The 19,845-nt window shown below is 41.7% G+C and overlaps 2 pseudogenes; both read left to right on the top strand.

Annotated features, from left to right (window-relative positions):
• The first annotated feature begins 7,643 nt into the window (after positions 1-7,643).
• On the top strand, positions 7,644-8,949 carry LOC147930731 (F-box protein At2g21930 pseudogene; annotated as a pseudogene).
• A 1,105-nt stretch (positions 8,950-10,054) lies between these two features.
• Positions 10,055-10,705, top strand: LOC147930730 (uncharacterized protein At4g04775 pseudogene; annotated as a pseudogene).
• Positions 10,706-19,845: the final 9,140 nt, after the last annotated feature.

The following is a 19,845-nucleotide window of genomic DNA, read 5'->3' as shown; positions in this document are numbered from 1 at the left end:
CAAGAAGCACTGATGAAGGAAAATCAGGCAAACGTGGAGATTTTCGTACGTACAGAGATCCGCAAGGAGATAAGAGCTGCACTATTGGAGGTTAAAAGAAACGAACATGGGGAACCTTCTTACGCTTCGCATACAGTTTCAGAGAAGAAGTATTCGAAAAAAAGAAGAGGGAAAACTATAAAGTTTCGAAGAATGAGTTCAGTAATGGTTATGAAAAAAAAAAGGAGAGAAGGTCAGAAACAGGGGATGCGCTGACACTGCTAAGGTTGATATGACAAATAGCTTAAGGGTTGTAATTTTTTCACTACTTACATATATTAAATTATGTTGCTATCGTGGTGTGCACAGGGTGATCGGAATACTGATGGTTCGAAGGATGCCATAGATGGTCAATACTCTGTCAGTGGTGATTCTTTAGTTGGAAGCCAGGTAATGGACAACAAGATCCTCTTTAGAATGCGACTCAATCAACATAATGGGGGTGTTTTTGCTTATGCACCTATCATATACGCTTTATATATTTGACCGTAGGATACAACCCGTACTCATATTAATGAGTGGGTAACCGATAATAACGACTGTGGCATGAACGAACCATCCCCGGACAATGGAGTTAATGAGTGTCGCCAAGATTATGACGCGGGGGACATTGCTGTCGAGCTATCACCAACTAAAACCGTATCCGATGTAAGTATTTGACACGGAATGGAGATTACAACACTATATTCGTAATAAAGCATTGTCCACCTTTAATTGAACAGATATTGCTGCAGCTGAATACTAAAATGGAACCTGATCTGCATTGTAACAAAATGGTAGGTCAGGAAGTAACCATAAAAGGGATAACCATCTGTGGGTTTCATATATATTCGGTTATTTGTTTATCTCCTCTAATCTACACGTGTGAAAAATTGAGCTTGTACCAAGTTCCTACTACGAACACGCGTCTTAAAAGTTTCATTATTTTGAATAGTAGGATGGGGAAGAAATGCATCAAGAAGGCGGGAAAGTCGAGTGGTTTAACAGTAACGGAGGGGACATAAGATGTCAGGAAGGCGAGTCAGATGAGGGTTGTAACAAAACCGAAATACCTGTAGAAAATGAAACTGCAGTTGACGGGCAACAAGAGGCAAGAGTCTAACTTTGATGATTTCGAGTATTTGTGACATTAGTGTACGTAAGTATGAATCTATGTACGTACATCTTATTAGGCCGAAGTCCAAGCACTACAAAAGGAAAACGATGGCGAGGAGGGCTGTAACAAAACTGATGGACATGTACAAATAGAAACAACAGTTAACCTCCAATAGTGCAAACTTATTTTTTATTTCGAATATTTGCCATATTTATAGTGTCTACTTAGATGGTCCAGTGTACGTCACAACTAATCTATGTACGTGCATCTTGTTAGGCCGGAGACCAAGCAATACCCAATGAAAGCGATGTCGAAGAGGGCTGTAAAGACACTAGAGGTCAACCAGATCAAAGTCCCGGGGAGGAATGTATTCCCGGTGACTCAGACAATTTAGTGCCGCAGTCGGTTATTATTGTGGATGAAACAGGACGCGCAGAAGAAGTGATAATGGAGATACGTGCGAGTCAACCATCCGAAGCCATAGTGATAAAAGCAGGGTCGGTTTCATACGACCCTATGGAAGATGTTGCTGATGGGAAATTCGCCAACCGAGATGATAAAACAAGATAATGTGTAAGTGTAGTATATATTACTCCGATGACATATTGATATGCTCAATCATTGATATAGGAAATTCATAATTACAAAATTTCGCAGGGTACACACCTTTTTCGGATTCCGCAAGGCAGATATCCTATTCTTCTCTACTCTTATATCGTCCCAAAAATGGGTCCATAGTCAGGTACATATTTTAAACTTTAACTACACGATTTTGGTGTGTTCATGGTTTCTTGTTGGATTTAAATCCGACCGGTTTGCGTTTAACTGCATCTGCAGCACATGGAGATGATTGCCCTAACACTGTGGCACAAAAACGGAGAAGAAATGATAAAACAAAGGACCGTAATTTTGGACTCCGTTCTCTTTTACGAGTTGACAAGAAGGTTCCAAGCATTCAACATGAGCACGGCGAAACAGATTTTCAGATGGGACAAAGTACTCATTGACATCGTCAATGGGGAAAGGATGCACCACGAACCAAGGTTGAAGTGGGTTACAGATGTCGACGTTATATATGCTCCAATGAACTGGAAATCTAAGCATTGGTTAGGAGTGGGCATAAATCTTATAAAGAGACATGTTTCCATTTATGATCCTTTGATGACCTCCTCCAGAGAAACTCTTGCAATGTCCCGGATCAAGCCGGTGTGTGAGATGATACCGTACCTACTTCAGAGGGTTATCGATGTCAATTACCCTCTCGATCCATTTACCGCTGAAAGGGTTAGCCAAGTAGGACAAAACTTGAGGACGGGAGATTGTGGACCTTTTACTATGAAGTTTTTAGAACTATTGAGCATGGGCAAACCGATGACTGATTGCTTGAAGATCACCGACAACAATATTGACAATTTCCGAAAGAAGTTCGCGATGGACGTCTTTGAAGCTGCTATTGGTCCGATAAATTAAGTAGCGAATAAAAATTCTTCCTGGTTGTACTTATTACTTTCACGCAGGTGGTCCATATGATCCGTAACAGTCTGTTAGGATGATTATGGTTCGCTGAATTTGAATACAATTTAATTGCCTCGCTCATCATATCATAGGATTGCCAGTAGGGACAAGTTAGTGTGCTCAAAATGGATAGAAACTAAGCACCAACCATGCACCTAAAAATCAAGTCTATAACGTTAGAAAATCGATTGTACGTACACTGATGAATATACGTACGTGTGTACACAGACCATAAATATACGTACGTGTGTACACAGACCATAATAAGGCCGTTACTTAGTTGATGGTACGTACACATATGAATATATGTACGTGTGTACACAGACCATAATAAGGCCGTTACTTAGTTGATGGTACGTACACATCTGATAAAGGCCTAACATATACTAATACTGGTTAGAAAGACGTCATAATGATACATATCTAGACCCTCCAATATACAAAAAACACTACACCTGAAGAGGGTTTACAAAACAACCGATAGGAGCTATGTGAGTGACCAGACCTCGGAAAATCTAAGAACGACATCCTCAAATCCCACATGTTACCAAAAAAATGACCAAACACACATCTTCTATTAGCAACACGCGTAAAACCAATCTTCAATTTTGCAAAATCATACTGCTCCGGTAATGTACATGGAACCTCTTCAACTTTTTGATCCCGAGTTGAACTCAGCTTCCGGATAATCTACTGTCTCCGACGTACCATCTAGTTGGAGAAAGCAGTCTCGGTCTGGGACCTCATCAAACACGTCTGCAGCAAGTTTCATCCTAATAGAAGGCATGGCTGCATCACATAGGCCTGTGTAATTTACTCCAAGAGCTATACACTCTAAGCACTTCAACGTGTACACACCACAGTCACCTTGTTGATAGTTCTGTGGGAGTGTTTTCACCCGGTAGTAACTAAATGCCGCCGCCCCGATGTGCTCATCTTTGTACCTCCGGTTATATGCTTGTATCAAGCGTGGGATCATTTTTGTGAACGGTTTGCACTTCTTTTGTAGACTCTCGTCGGTTCTACCGCTTTTTATGCTATCGTAAACTCTTAGCCTCCGCTGGACTAAGTCAGCTTCAATGGCTACCCAATGGTTGTTATCGAGGTTGTATGGGAAGAGCAGGGTGTCTACATCGTCAACCCACACCTTGTTTGTCATTCCGTATTTTGGCAGCCTTCCCACGTACGTCTCAAAATAACCTTCTCCAAAAACCCATTGATTAGAGGCTTCCATTTTAGTGAATTCGAATGCCCACATACTAACAAACAAAGGATCGAGAAAAGCAATACGATCTGTTTTATATGGGGATGGCGTTTGCGTCCCCCTAATACGGAACATATGCATATATGTAACCATGTGCTGCAACACGAATGACATCTATCAGGCATTAGTATACCATAGTTAACTGCGTCAAATGTTATGCTACGAAGCTTACCGCATCCCATAACCAGCCGAATGTTGTAGTTGGCCACAATTGTTTAGGGGTCAGGAGGCGAAAATAAAATTCGGCATTTCCAGTGTAAGGTACTTTAGCCCTGAATACCAAAATTAACAAATCAGTTATAGATCGTAGTCCTCAAATACGAATATAGACACTAATTATATACAACTCTAAATGAAGACTTACAAATCATCAGTTAGGAAGGACATCAGCTTTGCAATTTTCTCAGGACTTGCCTCACTAAAAGGATCGTACACTGCGGGAGATAGGACTACAATGTGGCTTTCACGTCGGGACATTAATGCAGCTCGCATTGATTCGTCATTAGGGTTTATCCCTATGTTGGTGCCCACTGGATCTACTAATAGAAGATCAAGCTCTCTTGATGGAGGAAACACCTTTTGTAACAAATATGCAAAATACCTGGCTTTCTCCTTATCTTTCACTGTATGAGACGATGCAGGACTGCTGGTCCCCTTAGTTAAATCCACAACAGATTTGCACTTTCGATCCGACGAGCCAGGGTTACCACCACTTACCGGATGGATAACATTAATAGGAATGGGTTGAGCACCTGCTCCATCAACTTTGTCATTATACTTTGCTCTTTTATCACCTTCCTCTGTCTCCCAACTCTGTACTCTTTTGACACGCTGTACACTGTCTACCATCTGCTTTGGAATTCGCTCTACACTGTCCTCTGGTTCGATTTTAATACTCCCAGACCACATGACCTTATCCTTAATGGCTAACGGATTCCTAACACAACTAGCAACTTTATAACCATCCTTGTCCGAATGCTTTATCTGATATAGCCATGACTTGAAACAAAAGACATGTATTTGACGTTATATACAAGACATTTGAAATATAATATGACGCTGTTAAACTAGAGACAAAGTATACAAATTGCTAAATTGTGTGTACGAAAAAAATCACATATCAAAATAATTACAAAATTATACAACTTCACAAAACCGAAATTGATATTGTTTCCTCGAATAGATAAATACAAAGACTTCATACTGAACAATAGATATATAATAACAATTTTTTCAATACGGTACGCAGATCATACCTCCTCTATTTTTTGTTCGTCATTTCTTAATGTAAGAGGTCCTTGCGTATGCGCTCCTCCATCCGTTGTGTTGATAACAACTTTCTTCAATAGTTGAACGTCACTATCAAAGTTACCCATCCTACTCTCCATACCTTGAAGTTTGAACACAACTTCCACTATTGCTCTAGAAAACGATATCTGAATATTATCCATTTTCGCCCCTAGTGTTTCAACCATAGTAAATAACCTTCCACTACCATCTTTACCCTGCACACCTGAATGCTTATCTCCAGACGCCTTCTCTGCTGAACATTTGTCCCCAACACTTTCTTTCTGCTCCTTCGCATTATTGGGGACATTACGGATGCTGGTTGGGGCTGTTTCAAGGAAATAATCGTCACTTACCCCTGCAACATGTTGCCTCCTCTCCCTCTTCTTCGTATGTTCCCCCTTCCTTTTTTTTACACAATCTCATTCTCTTTCATCCACTTCGCCATTGATCACGTCTAACAGCAGATTATCCAGTTTCTTCTTCAAACCTTCTCCTACACCATACACACAATACTGTCCTGGCCAATCTGGATATATGAACTCCAAAGGTTTAGGTACTAAATGCTTCACCTGAAGCTGCATTTCAGATACCATAACTTTTAATAATCTATCACAAAGAAAAAATGCAGACAAATAATGTATACGTAAATTGAAGGCATACCTCCCCATTATTAAGGAGTTTGCTCCCGGATATGAAGGCTTCGATATCCTTCCTTGGCCTCCCTCCTCTCCACCTTAACAGAGGCAAATCTACACCTTCTCTTACATTCCCGTAGCTAGCCCCCAGCACCTTCACGCTCTCAAATGCCCATATCAGCAATACATGGACACATCCATGGAGGGTATAAGCATTGTTAGGTAACCCAAGGACTTTGATGGAATCAACTAAACTCTTGAATCCAACCCTACCCCATTGAAAACTCTCAAATGCTTCTTCATTCAACGCCCTTTTAGCGTATTCCAGCAGAATCCGACTGTTCCTTGATAAACCAAGCACTCCAACATGAACAAGATACAACCGAGCAATCTGCGTCTTCATTTCATCAGACCACCCACGGCAGCTTCTCAAACCCTCAACTAGCTCCTCCCAGTTGGGTCCATTAAAAGCTTTCACCTTTAAAGCCGCCCATAAAGGTGTATGATCGACTTCAAACTCTGTTTCATCAATCTTCTCACAATTCAAACCACTAATTTCTTCATATTCATATAGAGAGAATCTCAGCGGCTTTCCTCCAACCAAAAACCGTACCTCCGAAGGAATGTTTATTGCCAATTGATTGGACAATAGATAATGGATGGTCTTCCCACAAAACAGGTAGTCAGATTCGGCTAGATCCAATAGAACTCCCAGCTGCGAATTCTTTCTTATTTTGTCATACACCTCATCACCAACAAAGCCTTTCAAACCACCAAGATTGGACAAACTACAATCGTGGTGCATGCTTCTCATCGGCAGTGGAAAATTACCAACCCCATACAACCTACTTGGATACCTCTTGCTTGACCTCATATCTACGACAGAAGCTTTAGTTTAGTTATTAATTCAATATCACAAAACATTTGTTGCTTAGATTAGCAACGAAGCAACATGAAGTCACACAAATAACTTCCAAAAAACAGAGCTCAACAACATACAGAAAACTAACATACAATATACAAGGCCTACTATGTAATACTCAGGTATAAGAAAACAGTAAGCAATAGAGACTAAACCACGATATAGAAATTTACCTCTGAGCAAATCGCTATATTTCCCTCCTCCTCTACTTCAAACCACCTCGCCGTCAACTCGTCGTTAGTGGTCCTCCAGCCAAACGTCCTCCACACAGATTCTTTTCACGCCGCAAGCTATCTAAAAATAGCTGATCTCAACCCAAAAATCGTAAGACAAACAACACAAAGATTCAAGGGATCGACTTAGGTTTATGATCTTTTTATTTTCCTCTTTTAAGATCTTCGTTTTAAAAGAGAATGGCATAAATCGTAATAAAACACACAACTCAGATATAGAACTAATTTGCAAACTTTTATGTGTTATTCTAGTAAGACAGAAATCTCAACGTGTTAGTCTAGTAATAAACCTACTTTTATGTAATATTCTAGGTAATTTTCCATTATTAATTGATAAATGATTGTTATTTTCCTAAATTACATGAACAAAAATATTCATTTAAATTATAACCTGATAAGCCACTATAAACGAAGCGGATATTTTACACCCGAATCCACCGACTTCTTAATTTCAGGTTATTTTCTGATTTTGAACAGATCCGAAAAAAGATTTTGTACTACTCTTTAACTAATATAGAGATACCAATTAAAAAAAAAAGGCAAAACACGAACCATCTCATCACCTTATATACTTCGTTTCTGCTTCGTTACTGGTCCACAAGATATAGGATTTTGCGGCCAATCGACACTGTTGGTTGGTATCTCCGCCATGGAAAGTCATGTAACGAAGACAAAAATCTCCGATGATTTGAGAAAAAGCGGAGGAAACTTCGATCAGATTCCGTTTGATCTCATTCCTGAAATATTCAAAGGGTCACCCGTAAAAACCCTAGCGAGTTTCCTTTGCGTATCGAAAGAATGTGCATCCATCATCCGCAACCAAAATTTCATGAAATCGTACTTGATCAAGTCTTCTTCGAATCGTCCCCAAAGTCTCATCTTCACATTCAAAGATAACAAGTTAGGTACCTGGAAGCATTCCTTCTTCGCAGCGAGTCAACCCCATAATCGAGGTGAATCATCATCATCTTCTTCTTCCCTAGCAACTTACCATATGAACTGCCCTTCTCAACCGTACACAACTTTTTCTGCCTCTGTTCATGGTTTGATTTGTCACGGACATCCTTCTAAACTGTGTATAACCCTAGCACTAGACAATCCTTTACTTTGCCTCAGATTGATTCTAAGAGGTTGGATATGCAACACTTCTTGGGTTACGATCCCATCAGTGGTGATTACAAAGTGTTGTGTATGGTGAGAGGAGCGTCTAGTTTTATGGTGGACGCTTTGGCTTTGGCTCAGGAGCTTTGGGTTTTGACATTGGGAAAGGAGAATTCTTGGAGGACTATTGAAGATTTTCCTCTTCACAATCTTGAATCTCCTTATTCAACCGATATTTGTATCGATGGTGTTTTGTATTATGGTTTTTTTTCTCGACATTGGCAAGGTTCATCATGCAATTATGAGATTTGATGTTAGGTCGAAAAATTTGATCTCATCAAAGTACCAGATTTAACAAGCAGAATTTTGCATCTAAGGCTGACAAGCTACGAGGGAAAGCTTGCAGTTTTGTTCAAGGGAAATTCTCACTGTAGACTTAATTTATTGGTTCTAGAGGATGTTGTGAAACATAAATGTTCTAAAAACTCGTGTGAGTTGCCTCCATTAGAAGGCGAAACTTACGATCGTTGTCGTCCATTTTGTGTTGCTGATGGAGGTAAGTTTTTTGTTGGCCCGTGAACACTTTTATGTTTTTGCCTACGATATGCCATGACTAAACTTTTACCCCATCTCTATTTTCTCTCAATGATGCAGGCGAAGTTGTCTTGGCACCCTTATTTTTCGATAAAGAATAATTTTATCTTCTCTACTATAATATCAAGAAAAATGTTGTGAGAAAAGTCTACATAGAAGAAATATTCACAGAACAGAATGATCCACTTTGGGATTCAGATTCATATCATTACACATTCTCCGTCTTCCCTGGTCAGATTGATAATCTCATGTTTCTCTAAGAGTTCTCCCTCTTATCTCCATTGAAATGTTTGTTCTTATGTTGTAATTACTTGGGAGATTAAGTAATCTTTGGTCTTTTTTATTTAGTTGCAGAATTTGTTTATGTTCATAATATCGGTATTGTCTCTGATTTTGCTTAGTGTTGCATCTTGTTCATGATTATATGTAACCTCTCTGTACTAAACCTGTTTATTGCTGTCTCAACTTCTTTAATTTTGAGGCCTCCAGTAGTTTTTCTTTTTCATAATTTGCAATCTCCTAAATTTCCCATTTGATAGAAACAAGATGCTCCAATCTGCAATCTACTTGTTTTTCTTTTCATAATTTGTAATCTCCAGAGATTACATTTAAAAAATTGTGAGCCACAGACAAAATTCTCTAAAATAAAATTTGATACATTATTGTCAAAACAAAGTGTTACAATAAAAAGACACAATTTTCCGAAACAAAGAACATACTAAACATTTATGAATTCTTCAACAGTTGCAAAGGTAATAAAAATCAGTATCTTAATCCAAATTTCCTCCGTAAGATAACATCAAAAATTTTGGGTAGATGAACCCCTCGTTTGAGTGATCCTCGTCATGAAACCTTTGGGAAGATGTAATTCCGTTTTGGATCATTCTATATTCCGAAACAGGGTTTTGCAAAAGATTATGATGTGGTTTTTGTTCAGATTCTTTTGAGTAGTCTGATAAAATAATTCACTAGTTATTTCTTAGTAAAAAAAGAAAAGCCCAAATGTTAAGGCTTTAAATATTTAAGAGACGGCCCTCTTTATTTAGAAAGATCATACGAATTTTTCTTTAGTTTAGGTTTTCTTTCGTTCCACTGTTTTTATTTTCCACGCCTCAACCAAAAGTCTCGTATTCTACAAGTTGATGTTTGTGTCAACGAGAGGAGAGCCTTTGTTCCATACTTCAAATTCATCTCCTTCTTCGCCTGCATTGTACTTCCAACATAATGTTTTTGACTTGAACCTGATAATATATTGAACTTTATTTAAAAGGGTTATCAGGGCTAAACGAATCCTTGGAGGAGACAATTGATTGGGGATTTAGGGTTTTTTCTTCATATGCTCGAGCATCAAATTTCTAGAAAACCATGAGCTACTCTTCATCTTCAAAGCATTCTCGTCGAGAGGCTTCTCCAGTTGTTCCGGCTTCATGCTGGTGTGGTGAAGATGTTATCACATTCACGTCGAAGACAAAAAGGAATCCATACAGGAGATGCTACCGATGCCCAATTTCTATGCAGGTACATTTGTTTTGTTTAGTTGAATTGTTGAGGTCCAATTGTTGATCATATTTTTTTCAATTCTTGATGAAACTATTGATGTGTCATAGAGAAAGAAAGAACACCATTTGTTTAAATGGGTCGATGAAACGTTGTTAGATGAAATTAGGATGGTCAAAGAAGATCACAATGATTTGAAGAAGCTAGTGATAGATAATGGGCTTGTTCGTTTGGCTGCCGCAGGTACCTGCGTCATGACGCTGCGGCGACCTACGTCTAATATTTTTAAACGTTGTTTCAATTTAGCGGTTAAAAATATAAATGCAGCCGCCAGCGTCGAACAAGCCCAATATGGAACTCCAAAAGACATTATGGAAGAAGATGGAGGAAGATATGATTAAGAAGATGAATGAGAAGATTGACAAGTCATGTTTGAAGACAGTAGGTATTGCGATTGTAGACAGAAATTCGAGTTTGTCAACTCCAAGTGTTAATAAAGAAAAGAACGACGTTTTTTAGTTGCTGGGTTATAATAATTTAACCTAAACACTGATACATTTAACGCGAGTTCACGGTTAACATGGTTTAGGAACAGTATGCTATGGTTCCATTGGAGGCGTGTTTATATGCTTTAGAAATAAAGTTTGTATACTATTATGAAGGCTTTTGATGGTGGTTTTTTTATACTACAAAGTTTTTGCAAAAAAGCTGAGAATGCGACAAGTACATGGAAAAATTAGCATGTTTTTAAGAGTCCAGAAAAGTTTTTTCCACTTGTACTGCCATTATACTAATCACTCTTAATAGAAATTTCCCAAATACTAGCTTTTTTTCCGATAGAAAATGCCCAAATATATTTATTGTAAACATTTAAGCCAAAGTAACTCTCATGTTTCATTGTCAGGAACATTCCTATAGCTGTATGGAATGATTGGTTTGCTTTGAGGAAAAACTGAATTGTGTTCATGAATGTTTGTTGTCGAATCTGGAAACTCTCAAGTGCACCTTATCCAGAGTGGGAGGTCAAATCTATCTTGAAAAATGCTCGTTGCTTACAGAGTGCGACAATATCATGTTAGCCGCCTTATCCAGAGTGGGAGGGTAAATGTGTGATGATGTTCGAGACTTCGAGGAGTTGTGTTTTGCTTCTCGAGTTTCAACAACATGTGAACTCGTTCGTATTGATCCAGGAATTGAATCGCTAAAGGTCTTTTCATTTTATATATATAAGATTCAGACTTGCATTTGTATGAACCTTGATGATCTTGACAATGGGTTGTTGATAGCTTTTTATTATCTTATACTTAATTAATTCTTTAGATCTCAGACTTTAAAAATAATTCTTGGCTTCGAAAGAATGATTGTTTTGACTTTTTTTTGGTCAACGTAAAATTTTCATTAAGATGAACTTAAATAGTATGAGCTCCATTAGAAGACGAATTAGAATGAATCATTTTTAGCTAAGTCATCAGCCAACGAATTAGTAGTTCGAGGAATGAAGAGAAAGGAGGTTACGTCCAGCACCAAACATTGGGATCAGATGTTGTGGTCGTGGAGCAGACTAATTAGCTCACTGCCTTTCTTTAACAGTTGCAAAGGTAATATACAAATAACTATCTTAATCCGATTTTCATCCATAATATGTAAAAAAAATTCAATACTGCTCAGTTTTGTACACCACTGATCTCATCATCGACTTGGCCAGTGCTTTCTCTATCCATTTGTGCTTTGAACCTGGATATTCAGCGAATCAAGTCAAATATTCCTCTACTTTCTTGGCAATGTCAAGCGGCAACTTTTTCGTCTCTCCGCTCCGAGTATGAATAGAGGCTGTAGCGCTAGTAGAAATAGATAGCCCAGCCGTAGCCTATACTTATCAGACCACTCTCTGCACTGCACCAACCCAGTTATTTTCTTCAATTCCTCCAGGGATGGACCCATGTTTTCATGGGGGGATTTCAGCATATTATAAAAGCCTTTGTCACCCGGCCTGTAGTTATGTCACTACAAGAAAACCATGTATTTATAGCATAAGAAGATATGCTTTATGCTATGTTAAATAAACGTGAAATTATAGATAGTGTTCATTTATAAGTAGACGCTGTAAATGCATTGGTCAAACTTAAAAATTTTGACGCGGAAAGTTTTTGGATTTCGCGGGTATCAATTAATAGCATATCTCATAAAAAATGCTATTGAAATGAAAAGCGGGAATTTTTTTTTTAATGCCCGCCATTTGGAAAGAACAAAAAAAAAGGAATATACGATTTTGGGTTCTCTCGACTCCTCACTTCCAAACGCCTCACCCTCTCACTCGTCTCACTCGTCTCACCTTCTCCATTTTTTTCAGTCTCTAATTTCTCAGTTTTCAATCTCTAATCTCACTTGTCGATTTCTAAGGGATTCGTTTGGCCTCACTCGTCGGATTTCTCATTCGTTTGGTTTCACTCGGAGCCTCACTCGAAGCCTCACTCGTCGGATTTCTCAGTTTTCCATCTCTAATCTGTCAAGCCTCACTCGAAGCCTCACTCGTCGATTTCTGAAAACCGAAGGTGATTCGTTTCTTTTGTTTAATCGAATCGTTTATCAAATCGTTATCACTGTTTGGTATTCTTATCAAACCGAAGGTGATTCGTTTCTTTTGTTCTTTTGCATGCAGATTTCAAGATTCGTTTGAGTTTAAGGTATTGTAAATTTGCGTTTTTGTTCTAAATTTTTGTTATGTGTGGGAATATAGATCTAATTAGATCTTCTCGTCTAATTAGACCTTTTCGTCTAATTAAATCTTTTCATCTAATTAGATCTTTTCGTCTAATTAGATCTTTTCGTCTAATTAGATCTTTTCGTCTAATTAGATATTTTTGTCTAATTAGATCTTTTCGTCTAGCTTAGATAAGCCATGGTCTTGCACTTACCTTTGCCAAGAAGATTATGAACCTCAATCAAGCAAGAAAACACTTCTAGAAGCCTCCTACAACGTCCTATGCCTTAGATCTCACCAGAAAACGCCACCAATCCACATAAGTCACCAAGAACACCAAGAACACTCTTTCTCTCTTTTGTTTCTCTCAAAAGTGGCCAAAGTCGACTAATGAGACAAAAGAATCGATTTCAGGGTTTTCCTTTTCCCTTTGCCCAAAACGCAGCATTTAACTTAAACTCGTCCGCACAAAACTGAACTTGCATCGACCAATGCAGCTATTGCATCGACCGATGCAACCCCTAAACCAAGATTTCGGTTCACGGATGTTACAATTCTTCCCCACCAATCTAGATTCGTCCTCGAATCTCAAACAACCATCAGCCAAGGACTCCCGTGCAACCGTCTTCACTGCCCGCACTCCTCCGCCCAATCTACGGAAGGTCACCTCTAGGCGATAGACTCACGCTCCAGGCATTATTTGCTCTCGACTTTTGGACTTTCCTTTACTCATAGGCATAAACCTTGAGTTTTTATTGTCTCCTCATCAGACCTAAGTCTGCATGCCATAATATATAAGGAAAATCCAATACTCGTCTCTCGGGTTGCCACCCTACAGCGCGCCCCCGGATCATCATCCGAAGTCGATATACTAACCATACTCCCAAGCCACAAAGTCTCAGAATATGACAATACTAGGAGAACTAAAGTCCCCCAAGAGTCGCGAGCAACCAATTCTGAACACGTCCGAGTCCTATCCCTATCCATGTTTGCTTCCCGTGGCTCGCGTAAAACATCTCAATGTCCTACCAACCACATATCACCTCACTGGAATACCTCATGACCACACAAGAATCATATACCTGCCACATGGCCAAACAAATATTCTAAACAGGACCGTCACAAAGACCAAACAATTTGTCCTAAACAGGACCATCACAAAGACCAAACAATTTGTCCTAAACAGGACCGTCACAAAGACCAAACAATTTGTCCTAAACAGAACCGTCACAAAGACCATCTGTCCTAAACAGTCACAAAGACCATATGTCATAAACAGGACCGTCACAAAGACCATCTGTCCTAAACAGGACCATCACAAAGACCATCTGTCCTAAACAGGACCGTCACAAAGACCACACAATGTCTAAAAAGACTGCCACACACGGCACAATGACTCAAAAGTCCGTCACTAAGGCCAAACAAGCCCCTCCACCACTAAAAATGGACAAATTCTAACTCACAAAAACTTTCCATTTTTAGCACTTTCCACTTTTGGAAACTTCTATTTCAGAAAACTTTCCTCCAAAACCCCACCTCACGGAAAATTTGTACCCCGAGCACCACCTCATCCTGTTACTGAGTCACACAACCAACCACCCCAAGCGACCGAGTAAACAAGAGAGATGGGCTGGAATACTCCATTCCCGCTCCAGCCACGGATTACAGATGGGACCAGGCTAGACAAGCTCAAGTCGCGGCTTGCTTCTCATACCACTTCTTAAACCTTGCCTTCATCCTTGCCTCAGGCTCCCAAGTCTGCTCCTCCACACCATCACAGTCCCAAAGGACTCTTATCAAAGGAATCTTCTTCTTCCGAAGTTTCTTGATCTTCCTCCCGAGAACCCTCACTGGTCTCGCCTCCAAAGTCATGTAAGGTTGAAGATCCTCAGGAATCTTAACCAACACCAGCTCTCCCTCACGGAGACACTTCCGCAACATATACACATGGAAAACCTTATGGAACGCACGCATAACCTCAGGTAACTCCAGTCTATATGCCACTGGTCCAGCTTGCTCAATCACTCTAAACGGACACATATACCTCGGACGTAACTTAGTCTCAGTCAATGACCTGTTCGGACCCCGCAACATGGCCATCTTGAGGTACACTCTGTCTCCTACCTAAAAATCAAGATCTCTCCTCCTCTTATCAGCATAACTCTTCTGCCTATCCTGAGCCTCCTTCATGTTCATCTTGAGAATCTGAATCTTCTCTGAGGTCTCCTGAACAAAATCTGCCCCGAATATGCTCCTCTCCCCCACCTGAGTCCAGCATAACGGTGTACGACACGGTCTCCCATACAAAGCCTCATAAGGAGCCATCCCAATACTCGCCTGATAACTGTTGTTGTAAGAAAACTCTAACAGGTTCAGCTGATCTGCCCAATGGCCACCCCAATCCAAAACACACATCCTCAGCAAATCCTCCAGCGTCTGGATCGTCCTCTCTGACTGCCCATCTGTCTGGGGATGATAAGCTATACTCATATGCACCTTAGTGCCCATCTCTGCCTGAAATGCCTTCCAGAACACCGAAGTGAACTTAGAATCCCTATCAGACACAATACTCGATGGCACCCCATGCAACCTGACTATCTCTCTCACATAATTCTTATCCAAGACCGCTGCTCCATCAGTCTTCTTAATGGCCAGAAAATGTGCTGACTTAGTCAACCGGTCCACAATGACCCAAATAGCATCAAACGTCCTGGACACTGGCAAACCCACCACGAAGTCCATAGTAATCATATCTCACTTCCACTCGCGACCCAACTAGCTACATCCTTCTTCGTCCCAACCCAGTGATAGTATCTCTTGAGATCACGGTACATCTTAGTCGCTCATGGATGAATAGAAAACCTGCTCGCATGAGCCTCCCTCAAGATCTCCTGTCTCAACTCCTCATCCTTTGGAACACAAACCCGACCGTGCACCAAGATTGTTCCATTATCAGAGACCTGATACTCTGAATCAACATCCTTTGAGGCGTTCACCAGCCCCAAATCCTTCTCCTGAGCCAACCGTACCCTACTCAGAAGATCTGCTCTATCAACTGCTTCCAAACCCAACGGTTCCTGTGAAACAGCACACAAACTTAAAGCACTGATCTCTCCTACCAGAGACTCCATCTCCTGCTCCTGAGCCGAAGCTACCCTCTTCCGACTCAGAGCATCTGAAACCGTGTTAGCCTTACCAGGGTGATAGGCTATCTCCACATCATATTCTGCCACCAGCTCCATCCACCACCTTTACCTCAAGTTCAGCTCGGGCTGACTGAATATATACTTCAGACTCTTATGATCTGTAAACACCTGCACCTTTGCACCATAAAGATAAGATCTCCAAATCTTCAGGGCAAAAATTACAACAACCATCTCCAAATCATGAGTAGGATAGTTGCTTTCATGCTTCCGCAACTGCCGTGAAGCATAGACAATCACCTTCCCCTGCTGCATCAGCACTCACCCCAAACCGACTCTAGATGCATCTGTATAAACCACATAGGATTCTCCCTGCTCAGGCAAAGCCAACACTGGCGTAGTAGTCAACAGCTCCTTAAGGCTCTCAACGCCCTCCTCACACTCCTGTGACCACACAAAAGGGACATCCTTCCCTATCAACTTAGTCATAGGGCGTGCCCTACTTGCAAAACCCTGCACAAACCTCCTGTAGTAACCTACCAAACCAAGGAAACTCCTGATCTCTATGGCATTCTGCAGTCTAGGCCAATCCCTGATAGCCTGAATCTTCTCCGGATCTACAAAAACCCCCTCTGCAGAAACAATGTGACCCAGAAAACCCATCTCACGCTGCCAAAAACTGCACTTGCTCAACTTAACAAACAACTTCTGCTCCCGCAGCTTCTCCAGAACTGCCCTTAAATGCACTGCATGCTCCTTAGGACTCTTAGAATATACCAGGATATCGTCGATGAAAATGATGACAGATACGTCCAGAAACTCCTGAAACACGCTGTTCATCAATCTCATAAACGCTGCTGGCGCGTTAGTCAACCCAAAAGGCATCACCACAAACTCATAATGTCCATACCTCGTCCTGAAAGCCGTCTTCCTCACATCTGCCTCATCTATCGGTATCTGATGATAACCCGACGCCATATCTACCTTGGAGAACCAAGTAGCACCCCTCAACTGATCCAACAACTCATCAATCCTAGGAAGAGGGTACTTGTTCTTCACAGTGACCCGGTTCAAATCTCGATAATCAATACACAACCGGAAACTCCCATCCTTCTTCTTCACAAACAACACCGGCGCTCCCCACGGTGATACACTAAGACGGATGAATCCCTTACTCAACAAATCCTCTAGCTGCTTCTTCAGCTCTGCCATCTCTGCTGGAGCCATTCTGTAAGGAGCATTGGATAATGGCGTCGTCCCTGGTTCCAGTTCAATAGTAAAAGGATCCAACCGAGATGGTGGTAATCCCTGCAATGACTGAAACACATCCTCAAACTCCTCCACTACCGGAATACCGCTAACCAGAAACTCCCATCCTTCTTCTTCACAAACAACACCGGCGCTCCCCATGGTGATACACTAGGACGGATGAATCCCTTACTCAACAAATCCTCTAGCTGCTTCTTCAGCTCTGCCATCTCTGCTGGAGCCATTCTGTAAGGAGCATTGCATAATGGCGTCGTCCCCGGTTCCAGTTCAATAGTAAAAGGATCCGACCGAGATGGTGGTAATCCCTGCAATGACTGAAACACATCCTCAAACTCCTCCACTACCGGAATACCGCTAACCATAGACTTCCCCGCTGACTCTGGCATAGATATAGTAACCAAATAAGCCTCACGGCCCTTTTCGATCATCTTCCCAGCCTGGACGTCCAAGATCACGAGACTCCCAGAAGTCGGTCTAATCCCCTGAAAAACCAACTTCCCTCCTGGACGCTCAAACTCCACTCTACCCCGATGGCAATCCAAATGCACCATATGCCGATGCAACCAATCCATCCCGAGAATAACATCATACAACTCCACTGGACTGATAAACAAATCCGCTGGCCACGACTCTCCTGCGATCTGAATATCAACTCCTCTAACTCGTCCACCAACTCTCAGGAACTTGCCTCCCGCAACTCTGACAACTCCTATACGCTCCCCGGGATCCCCTCTGATTCCCGCACTCTCTGCACACTCTGGAGTAATGAAGCTATGAGAAGCTCCAGAATCAAACATAACATGGGACTTAAACTCGCCCACCAACAAGGTCCCTACACAAACCTCATGTGTTGAGAACCTAACACTTTATCACAGGAAAACATAAAATCTGAATCTACTTAAATTCACAAAGTTTAAGTACCAGAAATTATACTTGTGATCGCCCCAGCACTGGTTCCACCAGTCTCTACAGTCGTATAAACCCATGGCATCTGCTCAATCCGTGCCACCTGCTGACCTCCAGGCTGCACCTGCTGCAATGCTTCCACTATTGCCGGCTGCAACTTGGAACACAAGGGCCTGATGTGTCCTGGCTCCCTGCAATGATAGCATACACGAACCCCTGCCGTCGGAGCACTCCTCCCTGCACAGGCTTGCCGCCCCTGCTAGAACCACCATGATGCTGAGCCTTACTAGGCTGAACTGCTGGACTAACCGCCACTGACTGTGCCCGGATATCCTCCTCAATCTCAGCTGCAGTCTCAACCAGCTCTGCATGCGTAGCATAACTACGTCCTCTACAATGGACCCTCAATTCATCACGGAGAGTCCTCATAAACCTCCTGATATGGGCCTCCTTAGGCTCCATAGCCCGACCCCCATAACATAGAAGTCGACTAAACTCCAATTCCAGCTTCCGCACTGACCGCGTCCCCAGAGATAACTGCAAAAACTACACCTCCAACCGGTCCAATGCCTCTCTAGGAAAATACTTGCGATTGACCTCCAAGACGAAGTCAGCCCAAGTCATCTCCCTGTGCACTCTCCTAGCAGCCACTGATCTCCACCACAACTGAGCATCACCAACCAGATGATGGACCCCTATGTCCACCCAAAACTCCTCAGGACATCTCAGAGTATGGAAGTTACGTTCCACACTCGTCCTCCACGCATCCGCAGCAGTAGGATCTGTACCACCCGAAAACCGCTCATTCACGAGACCTTTCATCTCCTTGAGCATGGACAAATAACGTCCATGTGCTCCTGCATCCGCAACCACTGGCTGCTCCTACTCCGCCACCACTGGTGGCACTACCTGAGGCTGAGCCGGTACCACTGTGGGTAACCGCTCCAACAACTGTGCTAGAATAGCCGCAAAGTCTGCACGAGGGACTCCACCCGCTGGGACTCCCACACCCGAGACCCTATCATCTCCGGCCACTGGAGCATCAACACCGCCCCCTCCGGCCACACTCAAGGAATCCTCCTGGACACCCTGCGACTCGCCAACACCCTCAGCTGTCACACTCTGGTCCGCAGTCTCACTCACTGCTAGGCCTCTGCCCCTACCACGACCACGTCCGCGTCCACGACCACGTTAGTGTCCACGACCAGCAAAAACATCCTCTCTAACCATCTGCACTACCATGAACAGAAGGCTAAGCACGCAATTTAAACATACGCAGAAACATAAACTCACCGTGGAATCACAAAGTAGGCTCGAAGAGGATGTTCTAGGATTCCATGCCACACACAATTGACTAACTCACATAATCAATCAAAGCATGCAAATCCCAAACATCTACAGCACAAAGCATAGTGAATCCAAACCTAGAACCGTAAAGGCTCTGATACCAAACTGAAACGACCCGATCCATTTTTTTTAATAATAAATAATAACTATATAAATATAATAATAATAAATAAACTACAGCTAGTGATCCCATACCCACTAGCCACCTAACCATAATCACATCAACAGTGGAATAACAATACTATCATCCAATAAATATCCAATAAATATAAATAACCAATATTCAAATAACC

Source organism: Camelina sativa, chromosome 12 (assembly GCF_030686135.1).
Source record: "Camelina sativa cultivar CO46 ecotype springtype chromosome 12, ASM3068613v1".
In the NCBI taxonomy this organism is placed as follows: domain Eukaryota; kingdom Viridiplantae; phylum Streptophyta; class Magnoliopsida; order Brassicales; family Brassicaceae; genus Camelina; species Camelina sativa.
The sequence above is the reverse complement of the archived record's forward strand: the minus strand, read 5'-3'. Positions and strand labels throughout refer to the sequence as shown.